The 19,755-nt window shown below is 34.3% G+C and overlaps 2 long non-coding RNA genes across 2 annotated transcripts in view; one reads left to right on the forward strand and one right to left on the reverse strand.

Moving 5' to 3' along the window:
* Positions 1-19,755, reverse strand: part of LOC107508739 — a 131,400-nt gene that overhangs the window by 104,933 nt on the left and 6,712 nt on the right. The window lies entirely within an intron of this gene.
* The window catches only part of LOC118608654, a 252,106-nt gene that overhangs the window by 22,752 nt on the left and 209,599 nt on the right, over positions 1-19,755 (forward strand). The window lies entirely within an intron of this gene.

Below are 19,755 nucleotides of genomic sequence, written 5' to 3' on the forward strand. Positions count from 1 at the left end.
CTCTACAACTTTCTCTTGTCTCCAACCATCAACATCACACTTGTACCCCCCAGGCAATGGGCCCTACTATGGCTAGGGTCTTGGCTAAGACCTTCATGTATATGTGTGTATGTATATGTATATTTATATGTATATGGAGATATAATTTTTAACTAATTATTATAATAGTCTTAGGAATTAGTTGCCATTATTATATCTTTTCAGAGAAAACTGAGGCTTAAAATATTAATTGAAATGTCTGGAGTCACATAGTCAGTAAATGGTAAAGACAGAATTCAAATTTATGTCTTCCTGGCTCTGAAGTCTGTGGTCTTAACTTTCTTTGCTAAATGACCTTTCATCACTACATAGATAGATCATATCTGGTCCTCAGATACCAGGAAAAGACATGTCCCCTAAGATTCCGGCTCTTCTCCCCTTTCGAACCTCCGCTACTATGCAAGATCATCTATGGATTTGGAAACTAGGATTTCGCAACTAAATAATTTTAGAGTGGTGGATAATATGGTATATGAAATCAGACAGTATCTCAGGCCAATCAGAATGTCATGAAGAGTCTCTACGGTGCATAAAATTAAGAAAAATAACACACTTAAATATGTAATTGTCTTAAGTATGTTGTAATAGTATATGAAGATGTAGCACAAATGTCAATAAATTTTTAAGAGGGATAGGCAAAGAATGTGTTTATTTTTGAGATTATGAAATTATAGACATCCTTTTGAGCATCAATAAGACAATATTATTTGACTTATGTATACATGAAAAAAATTGTAATTAGATGGAAAGCTGAGAAAGGAATGCTCTCTGTGTATGTATACAATATTTCTCTCTGTGTGTGTACATATTATATATTGCATATATGTACTATATACATACATAGTGTGTATGTGCATGTATATACGTGTGTGTTTGTGTGTATATATGCAACACACACACATACATTCCTTACTTGCTTTCCTGAGACAGACACTGGGTCAGGTACAAGCAGGTAAAAACATTTTTTGGTAATGAATTGCTACAGGGCAAGTGTTGGCTAGCAATGAGAGTGGAGAATGACAGGGAAGCACAGACACAGGGAAATCAGCAACTCACAGGAGCTTCTCTATTAACCTTGCTGAGTGTTTATAAAGATCTGGGCAGGTGGAGATCTGAGAAAGCCTCTCTCCTCGTGAATGCAGGGGAGGGCATCAGAAGCTGATGTGAAGAAGGCAAGAAGTCCCATCCAAGAACCTTCCCCCTTCTCCTCTCATAGAACAAAGGCTATAAACCTTTGTGGGAGGAGCATTATAAACTATTGCCCCAAGGTGAGAGTGAAGAGTCTGTATACCTGGGGGGAGGTAGGAGACAATAACAATTTACCCTTGAAAGAAGGGCAGGAAAATGTTTTGAATCTAGACCATCAGAGATTTCCTAACACCAAGGAAAGGGAGAATCTTAAAGAAAGTTCCACTTAGCACCTCTCAAGATTGAGGCTGAACAGGAAAACAGATAAAGCCTCTCCTGCCCTCTTACCTCTCCCCTGCCAGAAGTAACTGCTTTGGAGGGAGAAGAACATAGACAAGAAAACTACAGCACAAGCTCACTGTGGCTTTGTTTGAGTCTCTCCCTCTCCGCTTTCAACATTAATCAGATATACCAAAATAATACCTTCTGGTGTTTCCCTACACTTTATTTAATTGAAAACACAATTTTACCCAACTAAATCCTCATTAAAAAATTCACAGGGCAAAAATTTCTTCTTGGCTCTTAGTTGATTTCATGTTGAGTCCAACTCCAATCCTGAATCTAAATTGATTAGGTTCTTTAGCTGTCTCTTAGTCCCATTGCCAAATCTTCTATATTCTGCTCTGCACTGATGGGGTGACAATCTGCAAACTACATTTCCCATGATCTGTTGCTGGCTGACTTTCTATTAGGTTTATGTTCTGCTAATGGAAAGACTTGTGGTATATCAAAAGATTGAGAGAAAAATAAAATTTCTGCTTCCAATAGTATGGCACTTTATAGTCGTTGATGGAAATTGTAGTGTCTGCAGTAAAATAAGAAGATTTTAGATTCAGTAACTTGGACAGAAGTAATGCCTTTCTAGAAATTCTAGCCCTGGCTGAAACAGCACCTGCTCAGCAGATGCAGAACTGGCCATGATTACGTACCCAGCAGTGCAACTACAGGCTCCTGGACTCCAGTCTACAGTTACTACAAATTTTGGATTTCAAATTATCTCCTTTTTGCCTTTTTTTCTTCTGCAGCCATCTTCCTTTTCTCTTACAGTTTTAGTTCTTCAAACACCTTCGTAGCGAATTCCTTGAATTCAATTCCTCTGATTGAAATTCCTAGAATAGCTTCTTTATTCCTTTCTAGACCCTTCATGATATATTTGTATCTTAATTAATAGACAGACATTTAAGAGAAGGAGTAGGGAAACAGCTGAGACAGAATGCTGTAATTCACCTGCCAGAGGAAACCAAGAGCTTTGTGGCTGATAGCTACTAGTTGACAAAGAGAAGTTCTAACTGGACTTATGCAAAGTTCAATTTGAAGTGAAATAATGTTGATTTAGTGATGCCATTTAGTAGATCGTTGACCTTTTCTTATTGATCTATCACCAATAAAGTAGAATTAATTTGCTACCCTTTAATTGAATGAACATTTTCCCCATGTATTTGCAGGAAGATATGCTCTCACTTGTATCCATGGCACTTTAATCTCTTCCTTCTTCTCCCCCTATGCCTCAAGATTAACAGGTTCTTCATTTGTGAAGCCTTTCTTGGCATGCCTCTCCTTCTCTAAGTATGCTGTGTGCCTATGCCATGAGCTTTCCTAGTACACTCTAATTCATTTTCAGAACATTTAACTAGTTTTATTATTGTTGCTTAATTTGCTGTCTTCTAAGATAAGTTCCATGAGAGCAAGAAAACCATCAGTCATACTCATCATTGCTTTCTTAGAACACGACCTATCTAAGTGTTCTAAGAATAATTGTTAAATGATGGGGTTGCTTCAGATTTCCACTAAGTCACACTGTCTCCTGTTTAATATCATAGGAAACACAAAAGTATAAAAGATATGTTCTCAGTCCTAAAGAACTTGACAACTGCTTATAAGGTTGAGGCATAAAGAAAAGAGATTGAGAAACAGTTGTAGTGTAAGTTGCAGGAGGTCATGGGGCACAAATCACAGTCCTCCACTGATACCAGATGCTTCCATCATGGGCAACCACTTTTGATTTTTTTTCTTTTCATATAGAGGAACATGAATGTAGGATGCCAGATCCCATGCAAAAAGGCTTATCTACAGCTTTACCTTTATTCCTTAAAATGCACAATGTCCCCAAGAGGAGTTTGTGCAAATATTCCAGAGATATTTTGTTACCATTGATATTACCACGACGACCTCCCAAGTGGTAAATTTCACCATTAATTTTTCCTTTTACAAGTTGATATATGCTGTCACAACCCTGCACTTTGGTCTGCCTATGGCTTATAGAAGCTTGTGATGTTTGACTTTCTTTTCCTAAAATGTGAAACAATGCCCAGGAAGATTTCAAATCATAAAGCGAGAATGTAGACAGACTGTCTTTCTCTTACAATCTTTATATCCAGTGACAAGAACGTTTGCTAGAAGCTGTTCCAAAAAACTAACTCCCACTAGATGTAGTAAAAGTATAACTATAGACCGATTTTATTTGGAAATTGATGTATGCTTTTTACATGCTTTTGCAGCTAGATGAAATTGAAGCTTTAGAAATTTGAAATTCCAATCAAACAATCTGATTTGAAATAAATATAAATCCTGTAATAAGTGAATAAATTACACATTTATAAAATGATAAATGGCAGTTATTGAATTCCACTAAGCAATATCAACCAACACATTTTGAACACATTGAGAAGGGGGAGGGAATTACATTTGATTACTTATCAACAAATCTTGGGAAGTATTTTTTTTTTAAGTTATGGAAATTGCACAGCGTGGTGTTATTACAGATGGGAACGTATTTCTTATTTGAATACTTGGTAATTCTGCCTTCTTGTTCATGTTAAACTAGATTCAAACTCAAAGTTGTAATATACTAAAATCCACCTCCACAAAATTTATATGACAGGCTTGTCACTTCTGATGATAGTTGTCTTCTACAGAAGTGAGCCTTTCCACTAACCTTTGACATGTGACCTGTAAAGATTTACATGACATTTAGCTCTTTGCTGCTGTAGATTTTATAACAGTCTTTTATTATTTAACATAATAAAAATAAATGCTGGGGAATACTTTAAGTTTGAATGTTCTTTCTGGATGCAAATACTGCTTAGTTGCAAATGCTGCTCAACAGCAGAATTGATTCATCTATAATATTTTTACTTTAAATTATCCTAGTCAAGGTTATACTTCTGAATTATGTAGTTTATGAACAAAAATATTTGGAATTATAGCTCCTGTAGGACTAAAGGAAAAAATACAAATGATTTATTCAATGTGTTTGCTCATAGGCATTCATTCAATGAATATTTGTTAACATTTCTTTCATGCAAGTCTGTGTTTCAGATTTTTACTGGACACAATGAACCAAACAGAATCCTTAAGGAATTTATGGTTTATTAGAAAGATCAGGTATGCAAATAATTTTTATTCAGGACAGAACATGACAATTACCTAAGTGACATCAAGATTAGGCCATAGCAGAATTGAGGTGATAGAAAGAAAACTTTTGTCTAAGGAATTAAGGGAAACACCTCTAGCAGGTTGAATAGTGTTACCGAAAAATAGATGTCCAAGTCCTAACCCTCAGTACCTATAAACGTGACCTTATTTGGAAATTTTCTCTTTTCAGATGTAATTTAGCAAAGGGTTCTAGATGAGAGAACTTTGGAGTAAGAGTGAGTTCTAATCCAAAGACTGGTGTCCTTATGAGAAAAGAGAAAAGTTTGAGGCACAGAGACACAGAGGAGAAGGTAATGTCAAGATGAAGGCAGAGATTAGAATTTTTCTGCCACAAGCCAAGAAAGTCTGGAGCCTCTAGATGCTGGAAGAAGCAAGCAAAGAATCTCCCCAGAGCCCTCAGAGAGAGGACCAACACCTCTGACAACACCTCAATTTTCGATTCTGCCCTCTATAATTGTGAATTGATTTTTGCTATTTTAAGTTACTGAGCTTACAATAATTTATTATAGTAGTCTTAGGAAATAAATATAATATCATTACAGAGATTACATTTGAGTTAGGTCATGAAGGATAGTTTGTATTTGAATATTCAGACCCTATCATGTGGCAGGATCCATGGCATTCCTTGAAGAGGGGATGTCTGAATAAAGCCTTGGAGTTGAAAATGCTTGAAGAGGAAGTGAGTTTTTCAGTATCTTAGAATGATACTGAAAATATAAATATAAATGAATGATGTAAGGAAGTAGAAAAGTGCAGAAGAGAATGGGGTGCGGTGGAGAGAGTTGCAGTGGGAAGAGAGAAAGAAAAAGAATTATGAAAAAAAGGAAAAATGAAAACCAGTATGGAAGCCGTTGGAGAAGGAGATGAAGCAGAGTGATGAAAACTACTATTCTGGTGGCTGAGGAGCATGAGACCTAGAGAATGAGATTCCTGGTCACTGTTGTTCCTCTGAAGTACAGACATTTGAGGGGAGAATATTTTTGAAAGAGAATAGCTAGTCACTATATTTGCATGCATAGGTCCTCTAATAATATTAGAAATATATTCTTCTTACTTAAAATTTTTACACAATTTTAAAATCAGAAAATGTGATGCTCCAGCTTTGTTTTTCTTAGTCAAGACAGCTTTGATTATTTGGGGTCTTTGTGGTTCCATATAAATTTTAGAATTGTTTTATTCTATTTCTTTAAAGAATGTCACTGAAATTTTGATGGATATTGTGTTGAAAATGTAAAAATTTTATCAATATCAATTAGTTTAATCTATAAAAATGAGATGTCTTTCTATTTTTCTGCATCTTCTTAATTTCCTCATCAATATTTATAATTTCCACTGTACCATCTTTTACCTCTTCGGCTAAGTTTATTATTCTGTTGCAATTGTGAATGAGATTGTTTTCTTAATTTCCTTTTTGAACCAGTTGTTTGTGTGCATACAGAATTATAAATATCCATCAACAGATGAGTGTATAAAGAAAATATGTGTATATAATATTATTCGGCCTTAAAATGGATGGAAATCTTACCATTTGCAACATGGATGAACATGCAGGACATTATGCTAAGTGACATAAGCCCAACACAGAAAGATAAATACTGTATGATCTCACTTATATGTGAAATCTTAATTAATCAAACTCAAGAAGCAGAACATAGAATGGTGGTTGCCAGGGACTGGGGAAGGGAAATGAGGAGCTGCTGATTAAGGGCAGAAAGTTTCATTATGTAAGATGAATAAGTTCTGGAGTTCTAAGTTACAGTAATATGACTGTAGTTAACGATACTGTATTATATATTTGAAAATCTCTAAGAGGGTAGATATTAAGAGTTCTCATCATACATACCCACAAGAAAATGCTAACTATTTGAGGTGATAGATATGTTAATAAATTTGATGGTGGTGATTATTTCACAATGTATATTTAAACATCGAGTTGTACGCCTTAACTATATACAGTTTTTACTTCTGAATTACACCTTAATAATGCTAGGGAAAATGTCTCTACACAATATAAAAGTTTTTGAAAAAAGAACTGCTTTTCCAAGAATTAGTTTCCTGATTTACTTTCATTCTGCTTAGGAGTTAACTATATTATGGCTTCCTCTCTGCTCAACTGAATTTATTTACCTCTTTTACCCCATGTGGATTTGTTTGTTTGAATTATTTAATATCTTCCAAGAGAGAAAAATTTATATTTTTGTTATCTTCCCACTGATATTACTTCAGAGATAAATTTTTTTTTTTTTTTTACTTTTGCCATAATCTTTTATATATATGGACATTTTGAATCATGGAGTAAGTAATAACTAAGAAATCCATGTAACATGATTCTATGATAAATCACTTTAACTCTACTACACTGATTTTTAAGCATAGATTTCCAAGGATTATAAAATACTTTTATGTACATTATCTCATTTGTTCTTTATAATAACGAGCAATGGTGTGCTAATAAACTGTCTTTTAAAAAATGTCCTGATTTATAGTAAATGATAATTTCTATAGAATATACACTCTCCCATACCTAATTTCAACCCACCAATGATTTAAAAGTGGGCATGTAATGTTCATGAATATTTAACAATCAGCTCTTGCCAGCCAAGGAGCTCTAGCACATTAGTAGATGCTGGGACTCACATTTCATTTTATCATAGATTAAGTAACTTTCTCAAAATCACACAGTAAGAATAACAGCTCAGGTTATCCTGTTCCATATATGTTTTTTCATATACTGTGACTCTATCACCTAATTCATAACAATGCAAGTTTTCATCAATTGCATTATTGTGAGTCTCTTGCCTATTCATAAAAGAATTTGAAGTACATACAAAATAAAATACATTTAAAAAAAGGCATTTATAGATAAAACCAAACAATCATTTTTAAACAAAGCAAAACAGCCAGCAGCAAATAGTACAGATGCTCATATGTACCAATGTATGTTTGTTTTTTTTCTTGGAATAAAAATGTTACCAAAACTTATCATTAGGACTATTTGGAGGACTCTGAATGAGAGCAAAGAGTAGCCCGTTAGCCATGGTTTTATGGAATGTAGAAATCAAATGGTTTTCTCATAGATATTCAAAGGTAAATTATCTTACATTTATTCATATCTCAGTGGAAGAAATTATGTTAAGTTTAATTAATAGGAAGTCAATTAACAGAAGAAAAAAAAAAAAGAAAACTTAGAGTGGCAACTCATCTCTTAGACTGACCGCAGGTATCACATGTCTTAAAACAAATTACAGTCCAACCTTTCAACAGGCCTGCTAGGCTTCTGTTTTATATCACTCAGTAAAGTGATAGGGGCAAGCTTTAACACAAGACATTAAAAGGCAAGCATTACTTTGTATGTGGAAAGTTGAACAGCAAGAAACTATGGTTGTTCAGAAGAGTTTAGCCCCAGAAATGAGTAAGAGAATTTCTCATAAGGAAAAACTATTTTCTAGAAGTAGCTTGGATGTTTCCCCTTCTTCACCTACTCATCTCCCCAAACAAAACTTATCATTCCATCAGTCATTTATTCATTCATTCATTCATTCATTCATTCAACAAATAATCAGTGACTACAAACTATAGTCTAGGTATCTATCATGTTGGTAGCTGATGAAAAAATTTGCAGTCTAATAACATCTTTGAAAGAAGGAAATATTTTCCACTTGAAACAAGAACACATTGTGTTAAAAATTGAGGTGGGAAACTTAACTGATTGGATTACAATTTAAATAAATGTTTCAAATCAATGTTTGCCTATTGCTCCTATGTTGCCCTTGCTTTTCATCCAGTCATTCTGGTAATCCCAGCTGGCCTAGAGGAGAACAATGTTCTGCCACCTGTCAGATCAACAGATACTTGGAGGCTGTTAGGTTAGATATTTCAGGACTCTACCATCTTCACAAATCAGAATGGAAATGAGAGCACCCCCATGGCTATGGTGTTCACTCATTCTGTCTGGCTTTTCTCTCTGGAACCACACTAACAAGAAAGTCAGTTTCCTTCATCAGCCAAACATCCTAAGAATGCCAAGCTTATCACCTATTTCCCAGGGGCCAGAATGCTTTGCACCTAAGCCAGCCTGAACTATGACTGCCTCTACCTGAGGAAGTCATTTCCTTGTGTAATTAACTTTGGTCCTCAGGGGTGCCATTGAATCCTTTATTGCTTTGGGTTCCAGCTGTGCCAGTTTTGATTAATAACACATCCAGATTGTATTCTGATAACCTGCTGTGATCAGGATTACTTTGTAAGTGCACAGAAACTGATAGAAAACTCATCAACTAATTGCATAACATCTAAAAAAAATTAAATGTGGTTTTGCTCTTAAAATATAAAAAGATTGAATGTATGCAGAATCATTAAAAATAATATCAAAGAAAACAAAATTAACTCAGACTATAGAAGGCTCCTTTAAAAAATCAATAAGGTTCGGTGCTTTATAAAATCAATATTACACATAAAAGACTTCTTTAAATGGTGGTTGTAGTGACCTACAAACCAATGATGATATAGCAAGTTGCATTCTCTAAGTATAAACTGCCATCATGGGGAATTATCAGTCCAAGGGTAGAGATTAGAGAATATTTCTATTGTGCCAAATCTTCAGCAAGAGATAACATTTGACACTATTTTCTATAGAGAGGTTTTTATCTAGAAGGAAACAGAATAGGTAGTAGTTAAAGATATGGCTCTGAAAATAAATGCCTGAATTTTATTTCTCTGGCATAAACAAGTTGTGTAACTCTGGGCAAATTACTATAATGTTCCTATGCCTCAGGGTTTTATTATTATTATTTTTTTAATCTTTAAATGTGGATACATGTGGACCATGATTCGTAGATTACAGTAACGATGAAATGAGTTAATTCCTATAAATTACTTAGAGCAAAGGCAATGTATTATAAGGACACAATGAATATTGGCTATAATTACTATTACCTAAGAGTAACTCCGAAGGCCAGATTCATGGGTATGTAAACTGCTCCCACACTTTGAGGGTCCCATGCTTAGGCTGCCTTAAAATTCTTCATAATACTTAAACAAGGGGTCCTATATTTTTATTTTGCGCTGGGCTCCCCAAATTATGTAGTTGGTCCTGGTCCCTAACCTCAGATTCTGGATATTATCAGAGCGATCTCATTTTCTGGCACCATTTCTTCCTATCACTAACCTCTCCATGTCTAGAATTCAAGGAAATAGGACTACTAAATGAACTATAAGTATATTATAGAAAAATATATTTATAAGATCAACCTCACTGACTCTCAATTTTTATTTTTTTATCTTTCTCTGAAATTAGGCATAACACAAACCATTTCAGTAGTCACTTTTGATTGCCTAACTGATTTATCACCCAAAGAAAAAGAACATTCAAGGCAAAGAAGCATTTTTAACATAAGCCATTTGAGGACCAGATGTATATTGCACATTTAAGAGACAGGCTTCCATGTTATCTCGTCTTTGTATTTGGAAAAACTAGATATTGTTCTAATATAATGCTAATTATATAGTATTATACATTGGTGCATGCTGAGTTGTGATGGTGATAATGATGACTTTTCTTTCAATGTCTTTAGGTCTTTGTGTGTGTGTGTGTATGTGTGCATGTAGTGGAATAGATGTGGGTAGTGTTAAAGCATATGAGAAAGAGTGGTGGAGAAAGGCACAACTCCCCTACCAGAAAAAGACTATCAGCTAGCTGATTATCCTCTAAACTTGGAATATCCTTTTTAAAGCCATCAGCATTCAACATAAGATGTCTGTTGTCAAGTAGTCAGGAGTGATATTGTCATAATACATGGCCAGGTGTTAAGGCTTTCTCTCCATATAGATACTTCAGGGGTATAAAATATCATGCATTCATCTATTTCCATTAAAATAAACTTCACTGTAAAGTAGTAAGCAATATAAAATTTAATCATCAAGCCACAATAAAACTATAATGAATTAAATTATAAAATAAAAATGAAAGGAAAAGAACGTCAAGCTCTGACATCTTCCTAATCCCAATAAATAAATAATATATGTTGCCCAAATTAACTCTGGGTTCTAACATTCGTTCACAAAGCTATTAGTAATTGAATAGAAGCCTGGGTTTAGGAGTGACTATAACGCATTCAACATTGTACTCTGTGAAATAATCCCCTCTTAAAAATTTTCCTATTTTTTTTATTTTATTGTAGCTTTTAGGCATTAACCATATTTCAGGCACTATGTTATAGTACTGTAGATTAAGGAGATGATAGATTGACAGATTGATAGTTGATAGAGATATTTGCCTTAACAAAATACCACGAACTGGTCAGCTTTACCAACAGAAATGTATTGTTTCAGTTCTGAAAGCTAGAAGTCTAATCAAAATTCAGCAGGATTAGTTCCATTTGAGGGTTGTGAGAAAACAAATCTGGTCCAGGCATCTCTCTGGTTTATTATAGACGGCTGCTTTCTCCTGTGTCTCTTCTCATTGTCTCGTCTAAGCATGTCCACAATGTAAGCTGATGGTTGGCTTTACTTTTTATAATGCAAGTGCTTGACTAAAGCTTTGATTACTGAGGCTTCCACTTCAAAGAGGCATCCATTTTAAAGATGGCTATCTCGAATAAGCATATTGCCAGCCACAAGACTAGATTAAATGATAGTCATCCCCTACTCCTAGGCTGCTTCGCTTTAGAGATCTTGGTTGATTTCCATAATTGACCATTTGTGCAGCTTGTTTTGTTTCTCTTTCCCTTTTTTAAACTCCTGCTTTTATGTTTTAAATTCATCAGTAGTGAGCTCTCAAAATCCTAGGCCCTCATTCTTGGTCCCAGTAAAAGAAGAACCACAGGCCTGCCTCTGTCCAACTTCCCTGTGGGGCCCCAGGTGTCCCATGGGATTCGGGGAACATGAAAGTAATAAATCATTTGTTTTCCAGTTTCCTGACTGTTATTGCCAAATGTATCTTACAATCATAAGAAGTAGCACAAAGGCCAGTCCAGCCACAACACTGGTTATAGATAAGCTGATATTGACATAAAACAATGTTTGTGTCCGAATTTCTCCACTTTATAAGGATGTCAGTCAAATGGGATTAGGGATCTACCCTACTCCAGTATGACTTCATCTTAACTAATTCTATTTGAAACAAATTTCCAAACAAGATCATATTCTAAGGTACTAGAGATTAGGATTTCAATGTACAAATTGTGGGAGACACAATTTTACATATTAAAAAAAAAAGAAGGAAAAAGGGAAGGAGGCTGGATCTCATTTAATTCTCAGCAAATCTATGAGCTTTAAAAAGGTTCAATACCAGGCCCAATAACATGAAGTTTTTAAGCCTGTGCTATCATCTATTAATTCATTCAAGAATTATTTAATGAGTGTCTACAGGTGGCGAACAAATAGCTATTAAAGGTATTTTTTCATAGTAATAGAACCTTGGACACGATTGATCCAACTAACCCAAATTACAGATAGATCGCGTTGAGGTCTACAGTGGGGAAGCATTTCACTTCAGGCCACACAACATGTGACAGAATCATGGATAGATTGCTTTTTCCCAAATGTCCTTTATTTTTCAATTTATGAAAGGAGAGGCAAAATAATTATGTTTTCCACACCTGAATTATTTATATGTTACTCTTGCAGTCATTCAGCTGCCTTCTTGCCTTCTTTGAATGAGTAAGATACTGCTCAGGAGGATAGTTTATCTGATAAACAAAATTCGAACATGAAATGTGTGTGATGACAAACAAGCAATGTTAAAGCAGTGCAGGAGTGTGAAGATGAGAGCAACTATTCTTCCTTGAAGAGGCAGAAATGGGTTCATAGGAAGGGAAACATATGAGCTAGGTCTTAGAGGATCAGTAGGAGCTTGCCAGTGGGAGAACGTAGGGAAGAACTTCTCAGGCATCACCTAGAACATGAACAAACCTGGCAAATTATGAGAGTAATTCCCATGGAAAGGGCATAATTACATTGGCTTTTATTAAGTCAGTGGGTAATATAAAAGGAGAACTGTGATAGAACATCACTCTCTTCTGAAGCTGCCTCCCCAGACCTCAAAGCACAAAGTTATTACTAAGTAGATTTGTTCTAGCTCCCTTTGGGACATATGTTCTAACCTTGAATCAGAAATTGTGATCACTCTGTAGTTAGATTATTGACTCTTAGTTTTGAATTGGTTTTCTCTGCTTTCTACATGGTGCCTTCACTTCTAATAGATAAGTCTAAACATGGTCTCCATTAAATCTCTAATTCTGTAGAGTTTTCCTTGAATTTATTGACAGATATTCTTGGAGTGATACCTTCACATTATAAACATGTGGCACTTTTAGTTTAGATTGTAAATATCTAGAGGGCAGAATCTCTTTCTTATATTAGCAGATGTTGGTGCCACACCAAAATATTTTTTACAAACCGGTACACTTAGCCCTGAGCCTAAGTAAATTTTGGTTCATAGCTGCCTCCACTTTTTTTCTAACAAATGACCTTATTGAAAAGAAATCTTCCATCACAACATAGGGCAGTCCCTGGCTGCCACAGAAGTACAAACAATCTGCCTCTTGCTTCAAGGCGAGACAAAGTCTGTGGTGTGAGTATGCTGTAGAGCTTCCCTGAGATCAGACCAAAGTTAGCTCCAAATTGAAACTACTTCCTGAGTTAACTTTCTTCCTCTGCTCTATTCTCAGGCCTCATTTCCTCACCTGAGAACATTTGAACAAGAATCCCTGTCTCAGGCTCTGCTCCTAGATAATAACTTTGCACATGACATGTTTTTAAGAAATGTATGTTGAACCAAAATCTAAAACACAGCAACTATTAAAATTCTAGTGTAACAAAAAGCCATCTAAAATAACAGGTATATATATTTTTAATAGTCTTCCTGGTATTATTTTATAAATACCCTGATTTACATTAAAATTAATTGTGCTTAAGGATCTTGCAACAGTTAATTGAAATAATTTATCTAAAAATAATAAGGGAAGTAATTTACCTTTTTTTCTCCAACAAGGGAAATTAGTGTATGCTACATTACCAGGAGGCATAAAGTTAATACCTGCTTAAGCATACTCTATACCTTCTATAATGCGTAGTCAATATTTTAACTTATCATAATATGACTTAAATTGATTTTATTATATTAAAAAGTAGTCAATATAATTAATTGAAACAGTTAGAAAGTAATAAAATATATTTGAATACAGTCATTTATTAATTTTTAGCAAATGAAATAGAGCTGGACTTTATTGTGGAAAGGATATGAAAAGAATAACACATTCTGAAATTTATACCAAATTCTCAGTAATTTCTGATAAAAAAAAAATGGTAAAAAACAGACAGCCTGAAGAATCCAGATTGATTTTTTTAAATATGACTATCCATTGTTTGATTATATTCCTTGATGAAGGAATATAATCAACACCAGCACCATGTTGAGCAATTTCATTGTAGAGATCTATGCTAAAGACAAAAGCAGGTAAGGTGATAAATTGTTCCTTCTTTCTCTGAACATTCTTTCAGTACTTAATCTGAATATGACATTTAGCACTGGGTTATGTATATTGCTGAGTGTATCAATAAGAAGAAATAAGTTCTTTATGGCAGAGACTTTGTCTTATGCCTCTTGGTCATTTAATGTTCTAATGTTCCTTTAGAAAGAAACTCAGATAAGTAATTGAGCAATCCTGTTCTAGATGCTTACACTCCATGAGCTTCCACATTTTCATGGAAAATAGGCATGATAAGTCATGTCTTGATCCAGAGTTATTGTGTGGATGATATACATAAAAAATCAATATAAATTCCAAAGTGAAAGACAAATACAAGTTAGTACCCCTCGTCACTTGTTCTTCTCCATGAACTTAGTAAACAGCCTTTCTTTCTGATTTGGAGGGGGTTTACATAGTCTGGGATTTTCCCTCCTTTTGTTTATACATTCTAAGCCAGAGTCTTTCCAAAGAGTTTCCTAAACAAGCACGTGCTTTTTGAAGCCAATATATAATTCATCTTGTAATGCCTAAATCACTACAACTTTTTCACTTTAACTCCAAAAAATAATAATAATAAAGGAGATGTTAAACCTCAAAACTTCTATAATCTCTGCAAAGATTTTACCCAAATGTTGACATCATTGGAATATATTTGTGTGCGTAACTTTCCCAGTCAGTTTAATCAAAAAGCTAGAGTTATTGTACACCCTCAAAGGCATTACTTAATACCGGGAAAGTCATCTACATTTCAATAAGTTATCTTGATCACTTTATTGTATAGAAGCATACTTAGAAACATTAGAGAAAATATTACAACTGATTTATCTTGTCCTAGAAAATCCTTTTAAATCAAGTCAACATGAATGAGTGTGACTGTAACTTGAAACTTGATTTTTACTAAACATAACAAAATTTATATGTCTAAATGAATAACATCCTACATGCTAAAGTTTGTGACCATATTTTCTTAATTAATATTATTTGTAATATTTTACCTTTGTCCTAAACATAACTTCATTGATGGTGAGATTTATTCAAACCATTTTCAGAATTTGCCTGTTAGAACTGTTTTTTTTTAAATATAAAAACATTTTGTACCTTTATTATATGAAAACATCTTTATAGGTACATAAACTAAATGTGTTTAGCTTAATAATGATAAAACTAACACCTATATAGCACAACTACATGAGCTTCCATATTTTCACCAGCAAAATGATGATAATAATCCAGACTAAGACATAGACTATCACCGATCCCCTTCAAGGTCCCAAGACCTTCTCAATTTCATAGAGGGAACCACTCTCAAGAATTTTGTAATAATTAATCCCTTACCTTTTAGTAAATAGTTTTACCATTTATGTATTCATCTCAAAGTAATATGATTCATTTTTAAACTTGTAAATTGATTATATATAGTATATATTCTTTTGAGTTTTCAGTCTTTGGCTCATTCTAATATTTCAGATTTATCCTTGTGCTCTAGTTTGATTTTCTTATTTCAATTGAAGTGTAACTGCACCACAATATACTTATTCATTTCAGTGTTAAAGGCTATTTGGGCTGTTCCCAGTATTCAGCTACTATAAGCAATGCTTCTATAAACATTGTGTTTATATACCTTGGTACACACATGCAAGAGTTTCTTTGAGGTGTATATGTAGGAGTTGTAATTGCTGATATCACAGAAAATTTATTTAATTTTACTAGGTAATAACAAACTTGTTCTAAATTGTTCTAAAGTACAAATTTTACAGATGAAGAAACTGAGACTCAGAGGATTGAATTGGCTGCACAAGCTCTGAAAGTTTGATAACTACAAATCTGGTAACTTTCCACATTCATATACTTATAAATCTCTTCTGAAAGTAATTTAATAACCAAATTCAGCACAGTAATGGGCAATATAATTCTCACAAAAGCAATAATTTCTGTAGATGCACGTTACAATTAGATTGAGCCCCACTGGCTGCCACAGCTACAGAGAACCTGAGGAAATCCCAGGGCCACTCTTTAGCTAGAGCTGCAGCCCCATCCAGGAAAGAAAAGAAAGGCACCAGGGCAATTAAAATTGATGATGCTGATGGTAAAGATTATGATGAGGATGACAAAAACACCAGTTACTGAGGTCATGCTATTATTAGTTCATACTGATCTTCTACTCCACTCTATTTCTACACATTTCCTCCTTGTCTTTTCTCATTTCATCATTCCATATTTCTTCTACACTTAGAACTGTGGCTATCAATAATAAATAATAAATAAAAACATCTAATCTTTAGTTCAATCCTTCAATACAACTAAAATAATTTCAAAATTGTCTCACCATACCACTACAACAAAACAAAACAAATCCACTCAAAATAGTTCAAGTTTTGTTTGCTTTTTCCCTGACTGCAGGACTGAAAGTATATATAGTCAAAATCTGTGTAAAAAGTTACTTAGATTAATTTTTTTTATACATTTTCCTTCCTTTGGTGTGATTGTGTTATTCATTTAAAAAATACTTGGGTTCTTTTTTTAAGTTTACTTTCTGTATTCTTTCCTATCATTATGATTTAGAGTTATTTTGGGAATACATAGAACATTAACATGCTCCCTAAGTCAACAGTATACAAAAGCAATAGTATGCATTCAGCATTGTGTCATTTCCTTGACTATTCCTCTACCCTGCTCCCTCATTCCCTGCAGGTAACGTCCTGTATTGTTTTTTTGGTTGTTGTTGTGTTGTGTTTTGTTTTGTTTTTATCCTTCTTGGGTTAATTTCTTTAAAGATATGATTTCTTGTATTCTTTAATATCTCCTATTTTACTATCTGCAGAGTTTGTTCCTAGCCATTACAATGCTGTGTGACATGATATGTGTAGATGGAGAGCTTACTTATTTGGAAGAAAGAATATTATGATTTGTCATTTCTAATCAATAAGACATTTCTAGTACATTGTACTCATCAAACCTTATTATTTGACCTTTCTTACTATTAACACTCTTAAATAGAATACGAAAGGATATCATTTGCCACTTATGATTATAATTTTAAAAGGCATTTTCAAAAGAAGAAAGCTAAACATTGTAGATAAAAGAAGTGAGCTTTTAGCAATTTGCAATCATCTGTCTACATTGCAAATAAGAATCTAGAACAGGTGTTAACAAGTGTCAGAATTTTAATACAAAACCAGTTCCTAGTTTATGCAGCTAGTGGTAGCTACAGAAAAAGGAGGCAAAGCATTGGGGTGGCAATGTAGTTGAATAAAAGAGTTAGGGGCCTAATGTTCCATTTGTATAGTTAACATCTGGTTTAGTTAATTTTATAATTTTTCGCCTGGGTCACATGCCATTTACAGTGGTTGAGGGGGCCTAATAGAGATTCTGGGGTTGGTGAGACTGCCAACATGATGGCTTCAACCTCATTTCCTCAGCCCACACACATATCCGGCATACCACCACTAAAACTAGAAGGTTTTCAAAAAACTTTGGAACCTAAGAATCAAGGTGAAATAGAGTTGTGGCAATAAACAATATATTATTGCAATACTGCTGCTGTTTTTAGGCACAAGTGGAAATATTTATACTGTTCAACTTGGTCACTTCAGGACAATGTTGTCTATCTAGCTGGATTCTTTTATTAGACTATAAACTCTTAGAAAGTGGAATTCATCTAGACACTTTGGATTGCCAGTGACAGACAGCCAATTCAAATTAGTTTAAGCTAAAAGAGAATTTATTGCCAAATGTTTCCGGGAGTCCTGGGAGCAAACACTTTAACAATGCAATTCTCTCCTGGATTTCACTTTGCATGAATTCGAGTTAGCAGGAAAGATGGCTGTCAGCAGCTCCAGGCTCACATCATCCTAGTGTAACAAGCACAGTGGAAAATGCTTCTTAATTGTTCTCTCCGTGTGACTCACTGAAAAAGACTCTGTCTGACCTTTCTTGGCTCAAATATCTATCCTTGGCTCTAGCCATGGTCATATGCCCTGTCTGTATCTTGAAAGGTGATTTCCCCAAGCAGAAGAGCCTGCCAGAACTGAACGACAGGTCTACTTCAAAGACTGTTGAATCATCTTTGTATCTCCTAGTAGAGATCATGAGTCATCTTTGTATCCTCCATAGGTCTTTGACCTACCAGATTTTCAACCAATGGATGTCAAGGGAAAAAAAGAAAATTTATTACTAATAAATTTATTTAATATGGAAAGAGGCCAAGATAATTTGCTAGAAGAGGTCAAGTGGAGGCAGAGAAGATTGGCAGGAAGAGAGTGGATATGAAGGGAAGGAAAAATATACAAAAAGTAGAGAAAAAAGTGATATTTGTCTTGGTTTTGTCTTATATTTTTGTATAGAAAGTTGGTAAAATCCATCATAGCTTTCTTTATGAGAGAAAGATCTAAAAAGCATGCATAATTATTGGGATCACTTTTAGAAAGCTTTATAAAATGTATGCCAGGGAGTTTATCCAATTTCTGTCATGACTTGGTTGTTGTTAACGGTGGCATGTCTGTTACACTGTTATAAAACCATAGATGTTTTGATAGGCGATCCCAGTAGGTTTTGTGAGCATCTGCTAACTATAATTACTGCTGTTTTACATATGAATATCCTGAAGATAATTAAATTGGAATGCCAAAGTTATTTAACAATTACGGACTAGAATTGTTAGGCAAAACTTTCATCAACGATTTCACCACCCAATGCCAGAATTCTCTCATTCCTGACAAGAGAAACATGAATCCACACTGAAGATGTAACATACAAACGGCATCTGTAACTTCACCTAGATTGACCATTTTTAGTCTCATATCCTCCAGGAGATGGAACATGCATTCACATGAATACATCCACTAAAACAAAGTATCATAAAACAATATAGAGGTTATCGCTTATTTGGAGATTAAACGGGATGTCACATTGCATACTATGTAAGATTCTACTAACTTGCTTGTTCTCTCCTCCTTCGCTGTCTCTTTCTCTCTTTTCCTTCTTTTGCCTCAAAATTGCTGTATCTATTTTGCTAAAGAGTTGTCATTCCTATGAAGCCTAGGTACTATCCCTTGCATGCCCCAAAGCTTAGATCTACCCCAACCAAGAGGCTTATCAAGCTATCTCAGAAAAGGTAAGATTTTTTCTACAAGAGATTTCAATACCCAAGCAAAAAGAATACAACTTTTACAAATAGTAATAAACAATAATAATATTATACATTTCTGAGCCAACCACATATATGGCCAACCACTGTCCTAAGTATTTCATTTAATTCTTAGACTATAATGTTGGAATTATCTTTGTTTCTCAGTTGCCCGAGGTCACATGTTATATGGCAGAGCCACAATTTAGACTATAGTTTGATAAAATTCCCATGTCCTGTCTTCTTGTCCATTTTTTGCATTTTATTATTTTTGGTACATGTAATCTACAAAATGACTTTTAGACATCTGCATTTTATGTAAAATATGAGTTTCCCTATACATTTCATTTGAGTCCCTAGAATATTTTGGTTAAAGTAAATAAATGGTAAAAGACATAGCCTCTTAATATCTTAATGACAAAGATAAATATGGTTAAAATACTTTTTACATACAAGCTCACTTAATTATCACCACAGACATGTAAGGAAGGCACCTCT

The sequence above is a fragment of the Rousettus aegyptiacus genome, unplaced genomic scaffold (genome assembly GCF_014176215.1).
Source record: "Rousettus aegyptiacus isolate mRouAeg1 unplaced genomic scaffold, mRouAeg1.p scaffold_m13_p_10, whole genome shotgun sequence".
Classification (NCBI taxonomy): Eukaryota; Metazoa; Chordata; class Mammalia; order Chiroptera; family Pteropodidae; genus Rousettus; species Rousettus aegyptiacus.